This window comes from Zonotrichia albicollis, chromosome 14, assembly GCF_047830755.1.
Source record: "Zonotrichia albicollis isolate bZonAlb1 chromosome 14, bZonAlb1.hap1, whole genome shotgun sequence".
NCBI classification, from domain to species: domain Eukaryota; kingdom Metazoa; phylum Chordata; class Aves; order Passeriformes; family Passerellidae; genus Zonotrichia; species Zonotrichia albicollis.
In genome coordinates, this window is record NC_133832.1 from 9,396,760 (window position 1) to 9,411,833 (window position 15,074).

Below are 15,074 nucleotides of genomic sequence, written 5' to 3' on the forward strand. Positions count from 1 at the left end.
CATTGGAGGAAAAATCAGGGAAAAGAGAAAACCAGAACATGTGTGCTGTCATTGCTCTGGTGTCTTGAAGCCTAAGTAGTGTGTTAGTGTCAGGAATTACCTCTGGAAAGCAAAGTAGCTCTAACCTCTGCACACATCTGAGCAGGTAATGAAGCTGATGGTTTTGCAAAATAAAAATGTTATGTCTGCAAGCAGGTACGTGTTTCTGTTTCATGCATGGACTAGGGGTTAAACCAATGATTTAATTATGTCATGCAAGTATTTGTTCCGTGCTTGCAAGCTGCTGTTCATTTTTTTGCACAATGACTCAAAGTGAGAAGTCATATTTGGGTACATGAGGGGGAAAAACTGATTGCAGTTTTTTTGTTCAGAGAACCAATCAGACTTTGTCTCTAGGTTCCTCCTGCTCCTTCCCCCAAAGGCCCAGTATTATGGTTGGAGATGCAATAGTTTTTTGTTTTTCCTATAAAAATACAGCAATTTGTTATTCTTTGACAACCATTATAAAAAGATTTGCAGATAATTTTTAAATCTGGTTTCCTGTATAAGACTAAGGGAGGAATGGAACTAGCTTGAACAAAAACCAAAACAATTCATGTGTTTGGTAGCAGCCCCTTCTCTTAAAATGCTGCCTTTTATTCACAGCCATCCTTCCAGTTCCCCTTACTGGAAATTCCCTCTTGGAGTGCACTTACTTGGAGATATCAGTAAGCCTTTGTGTCATTAAATGTATATGACTTGACTGCTATGTTGGGTTTTTTTTCTTTTAAAACACAAGAGTCAGTTTAAAAAGGTCTGGAGTGAACAAAAGTCCATTACTCTCAATGGGCAGAATTCATGCAGAGGTCCAGTGTGCAAAAAGGGACACACTAAAACTTCACCAGCCTGACATGAAACTCAGACAACTTTTCTGGGAGAATGCTTGCTCCAAAATGGCCATGTTTGTGTACAAATTTTGTTTTCTGTTATTTTGATTCCTACTGTACAGTCTGTGAAGACAAACAAGACTGTATTTAAGAAATAGTTGATTTCATCAGTCACTTCTCCTAATATAAATAAACAACCCACAAGGCTCCAGATATTGATTTATTACTTAGATTAGAAGAGCTAAGATTATGCAATCCTTTTGCTGATATCAGGAATGAGGTGAGAAGCTCTTTACTCTTTGCATTCTTGCACTGAATCCTGGGTGAAAACCAGAGGCCTTGGCTTCAGCCTCTCCTCAAGATCCCTTTCTCTTCTTTTGACCTCTGTGTTAAGGCTGAAAATCAGCGTCAGTGCAGAGTGACTTCACTGTCTGGGAAGTGCTGTTACACTCATCACATCCCACAGAGATCTTCAGTGAGAGCTTCTTACTGGAAGGATACAAAGGAGTTGCAACACGAGAGACAAGGAAAATCCTTTCAGTCAGATTTGATTTTCAGGATACTGTGACATTTTGTTACACAAAGATAATTTTAATTTTTGTTGACATACTCCTCTAAAAGTTTACAAAGACATTTTACACATCTTGTAGTGAATGTCAGCTTCCTGACCATAGGCTTCCTTGTCTTATCTTCCTGTTTTAAAGCCTTTGGAAGTATCACACATCCTCAGGGAATTACTAGTTGACCACAGCATTATTTATAAAGAGCAAGTGAATTCATTTCTGCTTTGTTTTCGAAACAGAATGTTTGGTGTCTTTCAAAGAACTGGTTTAAATGAAAATGTATCTCATGACAAACAAAAGAGCATATTCCATATCAGTAAATCCAATGAAAATCAGACAGGTATTTGCATACCTGTAGCTGCAGGAAAGGTTTCCCATGGTGCTCTTTCTAAAGCCTCCACATAACAAAGTGTATTTGACTCTTCACCCTGTCTGTAGTAAGCATAATTTTAGAACTCGTTATTCTAATGATAACCTGACAGATTATATTTTTTCCTTAATTGTAATTAATCAAAATTAGTTTTCAATTTTGCTGAAATTATTAGTTTGACCTAGATGTTCATCTTTGTTGAGCATCCCCAAGAACACCACTGATGTCTAAATGTCCGTCAGTGGTGCCTGCTCTGGGGACATGAGTGGACAAACCCTGCAGAGTGGGGCTCCACCTTGTCCATGGCCAAGAAGAGGTTGATGAGGTGGTTCCATTGCTTGGTGAGATCTCCAGCAGGGAGGGCACAAAAGGAGAGGACAGGAGAGGGAAGAGTTACACTCAGCAGAAGTGCACAACCTGAAGCACCTGGAATCCAGCTGGCAGCAAGGACATGCAGTCTGCAGGAGAGATGGAAACTGCGACCTGTTGGAGGTACTATGAAACTGCACCTGGAAAATGTGAGACCTGCCAGCCTGAAACAGAGATGAGTATGGTAGTAGTGCAAGGAATCTGTGTTAGAAATCTGCAAAACAAGGAGTGGCATGGAGAGAGGTAAGAGAGAACGGTTAACTAATGCAAAAGTCAGGGGACATCATATGGAAATACCAGACAGAAGGCACAGATCATACAGGAGTGATTTCCACCCAGCATGAAGTTGGACTGTGGAACGACATCAAGCTGTAGATGCTGGAAGCTCAGAGGACTAAGAAAGCAACTGGATTTCTTTTCCATTGTCTATCAAGATCAGATACAGGCTACTTCTAGCTATAGGTCTCAAAGTTGCAGAAGTCCTCATCTTTCCAGGAGATGGCCAGAGAACAGCATTGTGTTCTACCTCAGGCATTGTTCTCATCCACCGTGGTCATTCCAGTGCTTTAGCTGGCTTAGGCACAAGACATGCCACAAGACTTACCTTCATTACCCACCAGCAGGATACATCAAGGTAAATCTGTACTCACTTGATTCAAAATCTAATACTGTAAGAAGTACAAAATAGCTGGAATAAATTACAAGTAGATTTTCTTGCCTATTTACTGTTCATGACAAAGATTTAGAAAAGAAGCTGTGTCAGTGTTCTAGTTGGAAAAAAATTTGTGGCAAGTTGGTTTGCCCAACCTTTTCTAAGTATTTAGGGAAACTAGATCAAAAAAGTAATCTGCATGAAACAGACATGCCTTTGGGCATCTTGTGCAATCCAGGTTCTCTTATTAGTGATGAAATGACATTAATAAAAACAATGGAGTTTGAAACAAACTAGAACAAAATGAGATTGTGTCTCATTTTGTTGTTTGACACTAGACTGCCCCAAGTGTCATATAGTCCAAAGAGAGCAAAATCCACACAGTGATTCAGCTCAGCCTCTATCCAAGGAAGTGATGTGCTTTTTGCTTCTCTAGGAATTATTAAATATAACATCCACATTGCATGTGCAGTTGTTGCCAGAACCTTTTAGCCTCCTGCAAGGTGCTGTCTTCTATGGAAACAAATCTGTTACCAAATATAGCAATGGCTATGTAATATATGCCAATTTTGTTTTTTCACACTGTCCCACTCCATATGGGGCGGGGGAGGATCCTGCTGGACTTCTGTTCCACAGAGATGGAGCACCAAATGTTTCCTCTTCCCCTACACACTATTAAGAAGTGGCATTGTCAAAAACAAGTTATTTTGTGCCAGTTCTCTTCCGAAGAAGCCTCAGACTCCAAAACAGCTAAAACCATCTGGCAAACTCTTGCATGAATCATGGGGATATTTGTAGCCTCTGGCTTTTTGAACCACGCTGTGAGTAATCCCAGTTACTCTCGTCAGCACTGCTGCTGAAACCCGTTCCTTGTGTTCTGAATAAAGACGAAAGGGGCCTCCGACTGGGCCTAGTGGTCTCCAGATTGTCAGGAGCCAAAACTGGGGTACAAACATCTGAGCCCTCTGTTCCAGCTGTAAGATCCGGACTGGCGGCCTTGCTGCTTGCAGCGGGAGCCTGCCCGGGGGTCGGGGCTGGGGTTCGGCAGTGCCTTTTGCCGTGTGCCCGATGCTCGGCCTGCCCCGCGGCCTGCGACAAGCCCCGCGCAAGGGCCGCGCTAACCGAGCTCTGCCCGAAGCCCGGGGTCCCGTGTCACCTCCTCACGAGCCTGCGAATCCCGGGGTCACCTCGGGACGCGGCGGCAGCACTGACCGCGTCCCCGGGCTCGGGTCCGCGGCCGCCTCCGCCCCTTCCCCAGCGCGTCACGGTGGCGAGGGGAGGGAGGGAGGACTGGGCGGCCTTGGCGGCGGCGGCGCGGGGCTCGCTCCTCCCCCGCGCCCTCAGCCATTTTAGCAGCCGGTACTGCCACCGGTAGCGCTGTGATCTCCGCCGGCAACGCCGGGGCTGGGCACGGTGAGTGAGGACTCTGCGCAGCGGGGATGGGATGGGATGGGATGGGATGGAATGGAAGACAGTGGGGTGAGATGGGACGAGGCAGAGCTGGTTACCTTCCTTGCTGCCATTCGGCAGCATCTGGGGAGCGGCGAGGGGCGGGAGGGTCGCCCCGCTCACGAAGAGGGGCTGCGGGGCTGGCGCTGTCCCCGGCCCCGGGGCCCGCGGGGCTCCCTCGGGCGGAGGCGGCCGGGTCAGCCGGGGAAGGAGCGGGGTTACCCGGGGTCAGATCCGTCCCCACGGCCGTGGCTCGGGGGGCCGGGAGCAGAGGATGCGCCGGGGCTCGGGGGGCCGGGCCTAGAGAATGCACTGGGGCTCGGGTCTCCGCTGCGGGCGGGCAGGAGCAGCCTCGGGCGCTGACCGGAGCAGGTGGCGGCGCGGAAAGGCCTCCTGGAAGTGCCGAAGGGGGTCGGGCGGGCGGCCCTCCGTGAAGCCGGGGGGAAGCGCCCCTGCATGCCTCAGCACTGCCCGGCCCGCGGCTTCTCTCCGGGTCTTTTCCGCAGCTCCGGGGCAGCTCTGGCGCATCCCGCCGCTCCCCGTCACGCCCGCAGCCCGCGGGGCCGAGCGCCGTCGCTCCCGCCGGCAGCCGGACCCCCCGCCCGCCCCTTCCCGGCTCCGCGCCGGGCCCGAGCTCATCCCCGGCCAATCCCTGGGCCCTGCCCGGTGCTTCGGCCGAGCTCTGGCTCCCCCGGAGCCCCCCGGCCCCTGGAGCCCCCCGCCCCCGCCTGGATGCAGGGGAGGAGGCTGGGCTCGGGAGATGGGCTGATGCTGATGAGGAGAGGTGATTCACCGCCCAGCGCAGGCTTCTCTGCTCCACGTCACTAAACACCTGTTCAAGGAAAGCAAGAAACTGGCTGAATATTTTATATTTGCTTTTTGGTGTTCTAGAGCATCCCCGTTGTGGATTTCTGAAACTTATTCGAAAAGCAAGTGCATGTGCAGTACCTGGCTGCCCTGGCTGCACAGACCTCTCGCGATCCAGTGCTGCTGTTTGCCCAGTCCCTTAATGAAATAATTGTAGCATAAACCTTTATAACACATAATATTTGGAGAAAAATGAAATATGAAACATTTCTGTTAGGAAAAAAAGGAGTGATAGTACAAATCGTTTCAGTGAGGATGTTCAGTAAATATAGATGGAGGATTACAGAGAGCTTTTTTTACAGAGAGGTGTTGAGGAATGTTTTATAGAAAGTAAATGGGCAGTTGAAGTCCCTGATGATGGTAAAAGATGATTGTCAGGTTAAGGAGAATGTTGGTCCTTGCTTGCATCCTCTGTTGGTCCTCTTTGCATCTTGGTTTGTTGCAGAAAATAATAGTAAATGACAACACACATCATATTCTTATAGACAAACTTGCAGTTGTAGCCTTGCCAATTTCAAGGCCAAAAATGAGCAAATAAAGCGGCAGATAGACCTTAGAAACATACGATGTTTTTTTCTGTAAGTCCTGCTTTTTAAATCTTTGGAATTTGTCAACTCAGACTAACTGCAATGACTGAAGACATGGATTTTCTATGTTTAAGATTTTCATGTCTTCAGTCTTCTCACCCAATCACAAGACAAGTAGCAAAGTTCTGCAGTCTCTGACATTTCATTAAAATGAAACCTGTCATTTTCAGATTTCATTTTTACTTCTTCTCTTACATGCTCTTTGTGCATGGATACAAAGTTTGACTTTTAATACAATTCTACAGAAGCCTTAAATATTTCCTCATAAAAGTTATTTTGGAAACTATTTCATGCATATTTAACATAGCTCTCAGTTCTTTGTATTTATCAGTTCCCCTTTCATTGTTGTCTTAAATTATAGAATTGTATAAACTTGAAACAGACGATTTTCCCCCAGACCCTGCTGTGGTGAGGGGGTTTCAGGAGGTGTTCATTATTTAGGTGTTTGCATCTCATGCACAGTTAGCTCGTGTGTTACCTTTAATGCCCTCTGGAACATGCACTGCCAGTGGTGGTGCTGCCCACTGACTGCTATTGAATAATCCAACAGCAGCAGCTATAAACTTTCAGCATAATAAATTAACAGAGTTCAGCATATGACACCTTCTCCTCATGCAAGGGTAATGCTTCAGCTCTTTTATAAAAATAGAGAAACCATTACCTAACAAACTACTAAGGCAAGGCTTTGCATACAGTTATGTGCCAGGTGATGTTATGATATCTATCTAGTAAAATAGATGCAGCCTATTACACTGTTGTAAATGAAGTTAGTACTCAAATTAAATACCAAACAGTAGCCTGAGCCAAGTAAACATGCAAAATATATTGAAGTTAATGATAAATAGAGTTAGATAGTTAACGTGAGAAATGAATGGGTGCTGTTTTATAAGAACCCTCTGGGTAAGGCATTGCTTAAACTAAAAAAGAGTTGGAGTTAATGATTAAGGGAAATTTCATACTATACTCAAATAAGCATGTGGTTACTGTGCTCCAGGACATTTGTTTTTGCAAGAGAGAAGGAAGTTGAATGGAAGGAGGAAAACAATCTCCTGAGAAATAGAATTTATGGTTTCTTTCTGTTTGTTCATGGATTGGATTGTTATTTAGATGGTGCAATGTCTTCAGCCTTTTTTGTGGAAGGCTTATCTCAAAAGTTGTCCACACTGTTTAATTTTACTGCCTTCTGGGGCAGCTGCAGAGTGACTGCTTTGGTGTTCATCGTTGTTCCAGTCTCCTGCTCTCCTCCTGTAACTGGGATTACTGCCCTTCACATTTGCATTTGGAATGGACTAGCTCTATGGAAGGGAGGGTGTAAGAAAGTTTTTCTCCTCTGCTGGCAGAGCTATGTTTACAGTGGATAGGGATTATTATCGGTTTTTTGGTTGAGTGTGGTGGAGGGAAGTTAGGATTGCCTATAATCTGCTGACACTCCTAGAAGCTCTGTTTCTTCTGAATGTTGAACTCTGTAGGTAGGCGCATGCAAGCAAACTGAGTGCAGTGCTGGTTGTTCCTTCTGTGGCTGCTCTCTCGGGGTGAGCTGTGTGGCACTGAAGGTCAGGCACACACTCAGGTGGTGGGACAGGTTTCTCCTACACCTGTGGAGCCTGACAGCACCAAGGCCCTTTGTCAGACTGCTCTGTGCATGGGAGCACCTTGCCTTAGTGCTGGAGCAGTGAGTTGGTTTTGCTGGTTTTATATGGACATGACCTAAAAGATGCTGTTTGGAAAAAGATTTGGCCAGTGGCCAGCTTTGCCTAGGAGCTGTGGTTTCAGTTTCCTTCTCTGCAGAAAGCACCTAGTGAGATCTGCACTGGTACCAACAGAAATGGTTGGGCAGAAGGTAAATAAACTACAGCACTGCTGTGCCTGCCCATATCTTATCAGGGCTATCAGTTCCTGCCTAGCACTGCCTATGAAGTGCACTCCTAATCAAGATACAGCTTCCATTGTGTGCCAGGTGTTCATAACATTATTTACCTGACCAAGTGTGTGAGACAGAGGTTAGGAATGAGTGGTGGGGGTGGAAATTCTTGGTGCTGTTGTTGTTGCCCTAGATAGGGAGCCTGTGTCCTGTGCAGGTTCCTGTGCTGCTGCTGAGCTGTGCTGCCACAGCCCAGAGCAGCTTCTGGGTCAGGACTGACCTGGGGCTGCCATCAACTTCTTTTTAACTTGAGGATGGTGAGAGGCTGGCACAGCCCTGTGGACGCCCCAGCCCTGGCAATGCCCTTGAGCCTGCAGAGCTTTGTTACAAGGAGTGTGTGGGTGTGAGGCCTGATGGTACAATTGTCTGGGGAGTTATTTTTGATGATCCCAAATATAGCAGAAAACTCAAAGGCACATTGAACAAATTCTTAGTAAGGAAATAAATAGCACAGGCAGTGTTGGGCAATGGAGGAGCAGAACAAGCAAGGAAAGATGACTGTGGGCATGGGACTGGGAGGAGTGGGAAGTGTTTTCCTTCAGCCAATATGTTGCCAGATTGTCAGTTTGTATAATGGATGAATTTTAAAGTTTGAGTGCATGAGTTGCTTAGGATGGATGTGAGGTCAGAGCAGATGCTGCTGCTTCAGAAAGTCACTGTGCAGTTTATTTGCTTTACATTTGGAGTAACAGCTGTGTAATGTGAAGGATGTGAGGAATTGTTTTCCCTTTTTTTTTTTTTTTTGATTCAGATAGAGCTAAGCACTTGGACTTGCCCCTGAAATCAAGGGGTACTTTTCACCTCAGTAAAGTGGTTTTAAGGAATCCTAGATACTGAGAAATTATTTTTAAAAAAATATATTTTTGCATGGCTTTTATAGTACAGTTAATACTAAATCAAGGGCTGTTGTACATCTGGGAGTTCACCAGGTTTCAAGGTGAGATATCTTTATCTCCAAGGTAGAGATAAAGTGATCTACCAATTATCACAGAATTAAGAGTCTCGGATTTAAAGTGATCCAAGGTGGAACCCTGGTTATCACTTTAAATCCGAGACTCTTAAATCTGTTATACTTGAATACCATTGTTGTTTCTTGAGGACAAAAACAAATGTACTGGGATTTGCAGGATTTCCTTCTGTGTATATTGATGTGACTATTGATTCCCTATAGTGCATTGCTGCTTCATCAGTAGGGCATCTTATTTTAAAAACATACTTGTAACTTTCCTTTTAGGTTTACGAGTTTTTATTTCTTTTAAAGGCCTTATTGTAAACTCATTGATCTGGCAATGACAGCTTTAAAAGTCAAAACTCAGAGCAGAAGACCTGTATCCATACCTGTTTTACTTGAAGCTGTAATGATACTGCAGCTCATTGCAAGAGTTTTGCTCATCACTTTTGTTAGTGTACAGAGAAAGTGCCCTTATTTCCAAACCCTAATGTTTTATAGCATAGATGTTTACTGGCAGTTAGAATATTAATATGTGTATCAATTTTAAAAATAATCTAGGTGTGCTTGAAAAACTGTGACATTAGAAACAAGTTAACATTGCAAGGACAGATTTAAAATAGCACATTACATCCCAGTACTTGTTCTCTTACAGCTTGTACTAATTAAGAGATGTTTAAATTACCATTTTAATAACACTGAGGTGGTGTTCTGTTCTAACTCTCCTTACTGCAAAAAATAAGATTGTAAGTGAGCAATACCCAGGCAGTTACAGAAATGCTTGTTTTAAGGTAGGAAAAAAAAAAAAACTTATAATAAATAAATGCTTTATTTTTAAAATATATGTTAATGACATATTTACTCTATCCCATTCCTTTGTTGTAGTATGAGCTGGGCCAACATGTAAAAGTTTTGACATTAAGCTAATGGTTATGTTTGGCAAAAGTGCTCTTAGATTTGTACAGCAGACCTGGTTTTTGTTTGGTTGGTTTTTTTTTTTAGCTATATTACAAGACACTGCAACCTATTTTAAAGGGAAGGTAGTATTAGTACAATCTCTGATCTTTGTTCCACTTGGCAATGTGCTTCACCCAGCTGCACAACATTTTCATTTAAATTATGCTTAGTAAGTATGACATATTCTAGGAGACAGAGGAGCAGACTGAAGTAGCATGAAAGGATGGTGCTTTTTAAAATAGTTTTTGGCACATTATGAGCTACAAGAAGTGCATCCTGCACCCCACCTTCACTGAGATTTTCCTCTGCACATGCAGTGGCTCAGTTTCAGCGGTTCAGTATCCAGTTTATACAGCTGCTGGTTGGGGTGTTTGCTGTGTAACTTCAGAGGAGTGACTGGAGTGCCAGCAGTGCCTTTGCTAAGGTTCTCTGTGCCTGCTGCATGGCAGTCTGAGTGTGCTGGGCTGCAGGACTGGGCTCTGGTGCTGTCAGCAGTGCCCACTACACACCCACGTGTGGTTTGACTTCCCTGGGGTTGGGCTTATTGGGGACTGAGAGCTTGAACACACTCATTTCTGTGCTGAAATTTTTGACCTTCAAACATCCTCAAAAAAAGTCAGAGAATCCTCATGCTGCTGCTTATTTCCTGAAGTATTTCCTCCCATCCCCAAATAGTTTTGTTTTCAGCTGTGTCTCTGCTCACCTTGGCACTGCTGTAATTTATACATCCCTTGTATCCACCTACTCAGCTCATTGGCAGAGTAGCCCCTAAAATAGCTGTGTAACTGCCCTTCTTGGTAAGTCACCCCTGAGCTTTTTTAAGGGCCTTAAATGCAGAAGTCCTGCTCACTGAAAAAAAACAAACATTGGCATAGAGAGGAACTGAAAAAGTTATAATACTGAACGTGTAATACCACAAAGAGAAAATCCTCTTCTCTGTTGGTAGTTTATAAGCGTATTTATTTGGTATTTCCCACTTCAGGTACTGGGAAAAGAAATATAAAGCAAATAACTGATTTCTTCAGAGCACCTGTGTGCCCTAAGGCACTTCTTTTAAAGCTGCCAGAAAATCTTTGTCATGTACCACGGTAAGAGCAGCCCTAACACTTGTGTTAAATTTGCTTTAACAGTCTCCTCATGCAGGTGAATTCTCACTGTCCCTCAGTTGCACAGAGGCTTTTACAGACATCAGTACAGCAGTGTTTCTGACTTTTAGCTTTTCCTGTGATTGTTTTTCAGCCTGTCCATGTCCTGCTGTGGCACCTGAAGGCGCCCAGCTGCAAACTGTGCAGCAGCTCTCACCACGAGCCTGCTGTGGGCTCTGGGGGAGCCTGGTGCCCTTCATTCCCCCATCTCTGTGTTCTCCACAGCACCACTGGGCACACCAGTTGATTCCTGTGCTTGAATTTTTTGTAGGAGGTACTCTGCCATAACATAAGAGCTGTCCTTTGTGGTTCAGGGGAAAATGTACTGATTAGCTTGAAAAAATCAAATCTCCTGCTGGTCTTTAAAGCTGAAGGTGTGATGTCTTTTTGGAGATTGAGCAGGTGAGTTGCCCCTTCTACATCAAACTTTCTCAGCTCCATTACAAGCCTCCTATACCACAGTGTTTGCTAAAATAAGAACTTTCTCAAATACATTTTGTTTTCATATAGTGATTGCTTATCTGGCAACAAGTCTTGATTGTAGATTTTACAATTTACAAAACAGTAATTTATTTATTAGGTCTGTTTCTGTGCACTTGAACCAAAAAGTACACTAAGAAGGATGTAGTTAGAGAAACAGAAGATTGTAAATAATGATTACTGTCAGTTCCTCAAAAGCAGTGAAATACAAAGAGCACTCACTACTATCAAGTTGGGCAGGTACTACAAAGTGTTTGCTCTAATTTCACCCTGTGTTGTAGTTCATCATTTTATTGCACATGATTATGGCAGGTAGCACATGCAGCAGAATGAGTCTTTGCACATTTAAATGTGCACTGACACCACTGTCCTGTTGAGTAGGTGGGGCTGAAGGAAGCTGGTAAGAGCACAAGGAGTCTGTGTTGTCCTGGCTAGTAAGAGGGTGCAAGTGTCTGTCTGAAAAAAAAAGGCAAATTGATATAACTGGTTGGATTTACTGAAACACTTCACCTTGTCTAAGTGATCCATTGGGTACTTTGTTGTTTCCTCCCCAGCAGCATACATGCAATAGTTCTGGAAAAGATCAAATTAAATTCAGTTTATCTAGAGCACATGATAAGTAGAATACACATTGAGTCATTCTCCCATTTGTTTTGGTAGCTAGAGGAGCTGAGCAGCCTATGAAATATCACTATTTCAAATATGCCAGTTCAGTCTGAGGAGCTGGACACAGTGGATCACAGCATGCTGAATGGCTCACAGCAAAATCCCAAAAATTTGTGAATGAGGGCATTGCTCTCATAGCTTAAGCTGCCAGCTTGGCAGCCAGCTACCACTCAGTCACTCTGGATTAGGAAAATTACTAACTCCTGACCTTCCACAGGCAAAACAAAAATTATGCCTGTTAAGGTGTTTTGGAGTGTATAAAATGAATCTGCAATAAATTTTTTTAACGTGGCTAGGTATGGGGGGGTTGGGCTTGGGTTGGGGTTTTTTTGGCTTTCAGTAAAGATAAAAGTGGATTATGTATCATGGTAGAGCTTCTGGTTGTCTTTTTTCCCCTCTAGTTCACTTCCATGGGTGCACTAAGCTTGCAAAGGCTGCAGCCAGCAGTCTCACTCTGGCTGCTGCTGAAAGTTTAGTTTTACAAACAGTATTTTCTATAGTTATGTAGAAGAGTAAGCCACATTAGTGGTAATGTCAACTAAGAGCAAAGTGACACAAAAATATTAAAAAAAAATTAAAAAGAGGGATGAGATCTTGGTTGGTGGTGCCTGTGGTCTTTGTGCACCAGATGTAGAAGTAGGAAGGACAGAGTAGTTTCTATCTGCTCATGGTAACTCATTAGTTTGTCATTCTGCACGTTACTTTCCATGAAGGCAGCTGTATGTACTGCTGATTCATACTGTGTATTTATACAGGGTAAATGAATACTGAACTTGATGGCCTTGGTTTTGTGCCTTTGTTTGATAGATGCATTTGATTTTCATTATGAAAATGGATTATCTGTTTATTTTATAAGCATGCAAATACTTCTGCATTTTTATGAGCTCCTCTGTTTGAGCAACTTAGTCAAAAGTGCTTTCCTTATGAAATGCATTGCCACAGGCAAGAGGAACAGCTAGAAAGTGAAACTCAGCTTGCTTGAGTGAAAAGCAGGGTGAGACAGTGGGGACTGGAATAGGACTCAGAGCAAGGTTATGCCTTAGAAAACTCTGCAGAGCATTCTCCTTGTAGGAGTGCTGCATTTTGCCATTCTGGGATTGCCAGTTCTCCATCTGGCTCTTTCAGGCCTGCTGTTCTTGCATGACTTTCAATAACAGTACCTGTGCAGAAAGTTTTACAGCTCCATGAACTCAACTAGGAGGAGAGATGATAAACACCTGGCAGTTTCTGGCTGACATAACTGCAGGAAAAAACCCTCATTGTAGCCCTGAATGAGTTCAGGTTATTTGCATGCTCAGAGGTGTGGTTTGATGAATGATTACCACATACATTTATTTCTCACTGTGCTGTGTAAGACTCTGTCCTGATCATATTACCACACCAGATGTTTTCCCACCTTTCTGGGTTATGGTCTGTGTCCAGATGGGGTTTAAAAGGTGGGAGGATGTGTTATTCCCTGAAAGGCAATGGTGGCAAAGGTTTCTCTTGTCTGTTTCTCTAAGTAGATCCATTGGTGTTCCTCAGATAGTACAAATAGTTTGAGACATTTTTTACATATTACCTCTTAGCTTTTAGTTCTCCTGGTTAGCTGAAATGAGATTTGCATTTGTAACTTGGGTAGCATTAGGTAATTTATCTTTCAGAAAGGTAAGCTTTGACTGGTGGGTTGCCTAAGCTTTACTGTTGAGGCTGTTGAAAGCAGTCTGATGCCAGATTTAACCATCCTGAGTACACATGAGAACTCTTTGTCTGGCGTGCTTTAGGCAGCATGGTACATCATTCAAACTCCTGAAGGTGCTCAGAACATAAAACTGAGGTGAAAATTAAACATGAGAATGTAATGAGTTTCTAATGGTTTCTAATGCCCTGACATACCCCCTGTTCCATGTTTCAAGGAGCAGGTGGTGTTTGTACAAATGGCACTGACAACCAGCACCTGACAAAGCTCTGTTACCAAGCCAGGAAAGGTTTGGGTTGAGTCTGTTCAGATGTGTTTGTAACTTAAGAGGGCCTAGAAATTTCACTATTTTATGTTTTTCTTTTCTAGATTTTTTGTGAGTTTATCAACCAGCTTACCCAGATACATTCAATTTGCAGTTCTGTTCAAGGTAAAGTGAATTGTGTCTGCTAGTGAGCAGCAAAATAACAATAACTAGACAATAGTTGACAATAACTAGAATGGTCCTTAAATAACCCTTACTTAAAACTTCAACAGGGAACTTTGTCCTCCCATCACTGTAAGGATCAATCTGATAGACTTGAAATGGGGACTGTGTATTTTTAAGTTGAATTAGAAACATTTTCTGATAGTGTTAGTTTTTTGAATATCACTGCATTTGTTAATAAACTAGATTATTAATTGTTTTTTATTACTAAACTATGAATTGTTGTTGTGATACACTGTGTCATGGTAAGGATTTTTCTGTCCCTTTTTCAGAACAAAAAGTTCCTAAAAATAAGTTGAAAGAATGGTCAGTTTCCTCTTGAAACTTCCTTCAGAATTTGTCTGAGACCACTTTACTGTCTGTTTAGTCTAGTGCTGCACATTTTTTTTCTTCTGCAGTTGCTACTGTGACTGCTGCTTTATTCAAACTCAAAATTACCCAGATAGCTAAATAAATAACAAAAGTCATGGCATCAAAGGCATGTGCTTTGCTGCAAATAGTCACACACACTTTATCTTTTGGACTGTCAGGATCTGAACAAGTTTTCTTTCAGGAAGCTCTGTGGCTGTGCTAGCACCCAGCTGTCCTGTGCTGGTGTGTTTTTTACTGAGGGGTGGGACGTGGGCATGGGTATGGCCATGGAGATGTGGTTACACAGCTCAGTGAGCAGAGGCAGCTCCAGCTCAGGCTGCAGTGTGTGCTCCTCTGCTGCTTTGCAAATGGCACTTGGATATTTTGGGCTGAGAACATCAAATGCTTCTGCCTTTGCAACCATACACCTTAAACTCTTTCTTGTCTGTGAATAAGAAGTGCAATGCACATTTGTTGGGGGGTGGTAAAGTTTAAAACTTTGGTTTTTAAAACTGTTTCAGAGGTATTTTTTCCCTGCATTTTTTTTAAGGCATCTTGAAGAATTGTGCTAGTTTCTGCTGTGTTCTCATTAGTACGAATGATTATGTTCAGAGTACTTTTGAACAAAATATTGTTTAGAGCTAAATCTAAAAACTTGAATGTGCACTTTGCCTTGTAGGGGAAAATGTAATTTGCAATGAGATTTGTTTGGTCACC

General features: G+C 43.3%; 1 protein-coding gene across 3 annotated transcripts in view; it reads left to right on the plus strand.

Moving 5' to 3' along the window:
- The first annotated feature begins 4,084 nt into the window (after positions 1–4,084).
- ACSL4 (acyl-CoA synthetase long chain family member 4) overlaps positions 4,085–15,074 on the plus strand; it is a 35,961-nt gene continuing 24,971 nt past the window's right edge. For all 3 annotated transcript variants that reach the window (XM_074551536.1, XM_074551537.1, XM_074551538.1), the window contains exon 1: positions 4,085–4,233. The gene's annotated coding sequence lies outside the window, so the exon portion shown is untranslated. The remainder of the gene's footprint in view (positions 4,234–15,074) is intronic.